Here is a 5,069-nt window from a genome sequence, read left to right as displayed (position 1 = left end):
CCGGTGCTCAACTGATATATATCTTATTGACCCTGAAAGGATGAAAGGCAAAGTTGACCTCGGTGGAATTTGAACTCAGAATGTAAGGATGGAAGTAATGCCACTAAGCATTTTGCCTAGCATGCTGACAATTCTTCCAGTTCACCACTTTTTTTTATTGTTTGTTCCTTCTCGAGCCACGCCTGGCTCATTAGGGCTGGTTTCCCAGTTTCCTTGGCGTATAGGTTCCCCCCTGAATGGGACGCCAGTCCGTCGCAGGTGAGCTGCAAGATGCAGAGGAAAGAGTGAGAGAAAGTTGTGGCAAAAGAGGCAGCAAAAGTTCGCCATTACCTTCTGCTGGAGCCGTGTGGAGCTTAGGTGTTTCTCTCACAAACACACACATCATCCAGTCTGAGATTCGAACCTGCGATCCCTCGACCACGAGTCCACTGCTCTAACCACTAGGCCATGTGCCTCCACAGCTCACCACCTTAGGTAAAAGTAAAATATTAACAACCTTTATTGCTTAGATGCACAAAAAATGTTTGCTGTTTGTAAGCATATAGGTTATACATAAGCAAATATTCATTTGGTCTTGAAAAGGGCATCAATCTTCCTGTTATTTTGTGCCCATCCCTAAACTAGAAGTTTCATAGCACATGTCACACCTTATCGTTTCAGTTTTAGTATATGTACTGCCGAAGCAAGTACAGAAAATATGGAATGCTTCACGAATTTGCGTGTCATCCTTGAGCAGGGGCCATGCTAATCTTCTCAGTTTCGTTCCAATTAAAATATGTTGCACCCAATATAGGGTTCGAACCCATGATCCCAAGATTAAGAGTCTTGTGCTCTACCAACTGAGCGAGCCAGGTTTGAGATACTGCTATAATTTTCTGATGAGTTACAGCCTTCATCAAGTGTATGTGGTTTATTGATGAAGACTTACCTTTTGACATAGCCTCAAAGGAAATTATCACAATCCAAACAGTTAGACAATCAAGTAATCCATGTCAGGTTACTATGCTGGAAAATAACATGGACAGTAAATATTTCTTTAATAATGTCTATTGAAGCTATTACTGCCAGTTGTTCTACTTTGCTGAAACTATAAATGCTGTGTACTAATACTACATCTGTTCAATTCTGGAAAATGAAGATGCTCAACACAAACAGAATATACTCTGCATTTCTACCTGGAAGAATTGTCAGCATCCCAGGCAAAATGCTTAGTGGCATTATGTCCATCCTTACATTCTGAGTTCAAATTCCACCGAGGTCAACTTTGCCTTTCATCCTTTCAGGGTCAATAACATATGGACTTGTCAGCTCAAAGTGTTCCACATAATACCATGCTGTTACATTTGTGCAGTGAAAGAAACATTCATGAAATTGTTTTGGATTACTGTCCAACCAATAAAAGATGTTTTGCTTATTTATACAAGACTGATGGAAATGTGTTGCATCTACATTTTCCTTTATCTAGAAACTAGAAATAAAAGTTAGCCTAAAGATGGAGAATTTCTCGTTTATTCAAAAAAATATATTATATAATGATGTTTTGTTAATATGCATAGAAAATAATGAACCAACTGAAATTTATGGTGTCAAATGACTGTTTCTTCACCCCTTTGACATAGACTGTGTCATATAAAATCCCTAAATAAGATGACATGACATCACTTTGTAGTAGTAGAAGACCACAGCATTCTAACAAGTTCCTTTGAAATGTAGGTATGCTATGTGCTGGGTTGTCTGGAGGCATGGACACACTAGGCATTGCTCAGTGGCCTCATGGGTCTAGGGGCCCAATTCAGATCTATGTATATTGTGGTGATTTGCTGTCAATAAAAAATACTACAGGACCCAGTACATTGATTTGCCCAGGGAAGCCTATAAAGCTGCAAAGACAGCCCTGGCTATATGGTTAAGAAGTTTGCTTCCCACTCATGTGGTTTCAGGTTCAGTCTCACTGTGCAGTACCTTAGCAAGTGTCTTCTACTACAACCTGTGACTAGCCAAAGCCTTGTAAGTAGGTACACTGTGTGTACATACATGTATGAAAGTGCTCTTATCTCTTTGCCTGGGCTACACACAGTAATTACAAATGAGCATCTTGTCATACAATGCCCATAAAAAGTGGAAGAATTGTTTCACGATTCAAAATTTATCATTTTTTGAGTGTAGCCTTTTATTCTTTTATTTCCCTTTTTTTTTTTTTTTTTTTGGCCGACCAAAGCCTTGTGAGTGGATTTGGTAGACGGAAACTGAAAGAAGCCCGTTGTATATATGTATATATATGCATGTGTGAGTGTTTGTCCCCCTAGCATTGCTTGACAACCGATGCTGGTGTGTTTATCTCCCCGTTACTTAACGATTCGGCAAAAGAGACCGATAGAATAAGTACTGGGCTTACAAAAGAATAGGTCCCGGGGTTGAGTTGCTCGATTAAAGGCGGTGCTCCAGCATGGCCGCAGTCGTGAATATTTTTAAATGTATATTTTACTATTTACAATATCTCGTTCTTCATCTTTCTAAATATATTTAAATTCTTCAATTTAAAAATAAAATATATTTTCTAAAACTCTTTTACTTGTTTCAGTCATTTGACTGTGGCCATGCTGGAGCACCGCCTTTAGTCAAGCAAATCGACTCCAGGACTTATTCTTTTTAAGCCTAGTACTTATTCTATCGGTCTCTTTTGCCGAACCGCTAAGTCACGGGGATGTAAATACACCAGTATCGGTTGTCAAGCGATGTTGGGGGACAAACACAGACACACAAACACACACACATATATATACATATATATGACGGGCTTCTTTCAGTTTCCGTCTACCAAATCCACTCACAAGGCTTTGGTCATCCCGAGGCTATAGTAGAAGACACTTGCCAAAGGTGCCACAGAGTGGGACTGAACCTGGAACCATGTGGTTGGTAGGCAAGCTACTTACCACACAGCCACTCCTGTGCCTATATCAGAAAATTATTTAACATCTTTATAAAATTAATAGCTTATGGAAAAAAAAAATATAAATAACTTGATTTCAATTTAAATAACAGAGTTAAGTAACAGAATTGTAATTGAAAAAAATTTAGGGTATCCTTTCTTCATCATCAAAATTCTGTGGATCAGCATTCTGTTGTTTTTGAATTGGATTGAGGTGTTAATAATACTTGTAAAGACTTTCAGATCAACCTCATCAAATTGTAGGTATTATACATTGTAAATATTGGCTTCAAATTTTGACACAAGGCCAGTAATTTCAGGGATGGAGGATTGTTGATTACATTGACCCCAGCCTTTGACTGGTCCTTATTTTATTAACTCCAAAAAGATGAAAGGCAAAGTCAACCCTGGTGGAAATTGAACTCAGAATATAAGGATGGATGAAATACTGTGAAACATTTTGCCTGGTGTACTAACGATACAGCCAGCTCACAACCTTCAAAATAGTTAATATTGACACTAGAATTTAAAGAAATTATTCTGGAGTTGGACTTTTGCTAATTATGTATTCATATTGATATTTTAAAAAGGTATTGAATTATTTGGTTCTCTACAATTCTCTTCCATACAATGTTTCAGCTAATTGATCACTATTTTTTTTACTTCAAATATATGACACATTACTAATTCTAGTGAAAACTAAACTTAGAAACATTATGAATGTTCAATGTTTTAAAATTTCCACAAAGAAGCTCGTTGTGTATCATCATCATCATCATCATCATTTAACGTCCGCTTTCCATGCTAGCATGGGTTGGACGGTTCAACTGGTGTCTGGGGAGCCCGAAGGCTGCACCAGGCCAGTCAGATCTGGCAGTGTTTCTATAGCTGGATGCCCTTCCTAACGCCAACCACTCCGAGAGTGTAGTGGGTGATTTTATGTGCCACCGACACAGGTGCCAGACGAGGCTGGCGAACGGCCACGCTCGCATGGTGTTTTTTATGTGTCACCGACACAGGTGCCAGACGAGGCTGGCAGATGGCCACGCTCGGATGGTGTTTTTATGTGCCACCGACACAGGTGCCAGATGAGGCTGGCAAACGGCCACGATCGGATGGTGTTTGTTACGTGCCCACAGCACGGAGGCCAGTCGATGCGGTACTGGCTACCGCCACGTTCGGATGGTTTTCTTGTGTGCCAGCGGCACTGGTACCACAAAGATACAAATTCCATTGATGTTCATCTATTTTGATTTGATTTGATTTGATTTTCACTTGCCTCAACAGGTCTTCACACGTGTCACAAGAAGGAAGGTATGCACAGGTGGACTGACTGCGTCCCAGGTAGGGGCCACGGGTTATGGCCTGACTAGTCTTGCCGGGTCTTCGGATGGTGTTTTTATGTGCCACCGACACAGGTGCCAGATGAGGCTGGCGAACGGCCACGATCGGATGGTGTTTGTTACGTGCCCACAGTACGGAGGCCAGTCGATGCGGTACTGGCTACGGCCACGTTCGGATGGTTTTCTTGTGTGCCACCGGCACTGGTACCACAAAGATACAAATTCCATTGATGTTCATCTATTTTGATTTGTTTTGATTTGATTTGATTTTGATTTGATGTGTATATATATATATGTGTGTGTATATGTTTGTTCCCCCAACATCACTTGACAACTGATGCTGGTGTGTTTACGTCCCTGTAACTTAGCAGTTCAGCAAAAGAGACTGATAGAATAAGTACTAGGCTTCCAAAGAATAAGTCCTGGGGTCGATTTGCTCGACTAAAGGCGGTGCTCCAGCATGGCTGCAGTCAAATGACTGAAACTAGTAAAAGAGAAAGAGAGAGAAATACCTACACACTTAAAATACTGTGCCTCCACAATCTTAGAGATTTGAAGCATCTTTGTTTCTTGTTAAGATCTTTATTTTCCCCCCACCAAAATTAATGTCACATGAACAAAGTCCTTTGAGTGGGAAGTGACACAACCCTTCCAGTACATGCACGAAAATTTTTGCACAGGTAGGCTACATCAGTTCCAGGCTGTTATGCCTAGAGTACTGACATATATTGTGTGCATATTGGATGTTTGTTTTCACGCAAGATAATCAAACACATCAAGCAGAGACCATAAACCCA

General features: G+C 40.3%; 2 non-coding genes across 2 annotated transcripts; both read right to left on the bottom strand.

The window, feature by feature from the left end:
- Positions 1–691: 691 nt before the first annotated feature.
- On the bottom strand, positions 692–799 carry LOC115220480. Its single transcript, XR_003882543.1, has one exon. It is a non-coding gene; the product is annotated as a U6 spliceosomal RNA (small nuclear RNA).
- Trnak-cuu lies at positions 782–854 on the bottom strand. The gene has a single exon. It is a non-coding gene; the product is annotated as a tRNA-Lys (tRNA).
- Between the last annotated feature and the right edge of the window lie 4,215 nt (positions 855–5,069).

The sequence above is a fragment of the Octopus sinensis genome, linkage group LG1 (assembly GCF_006345805.1).
Source record: "Octopus sinensis linkage group LG1, ASM634580v1, whole genome shotgun sequence".
Taxonomy (NCBI): domain Eukaryota; kingdom Metazoa; phylum Mollusca; class Cephalopoda; order Octopoda; family Octopodidae; genus Octopus; species Octopus sinensis.
The sequence above is the reverse complement of the archived record's forward strand: the minus strand, read 5'-3'. Positions and strand labels throughout refer to the sequence as shown.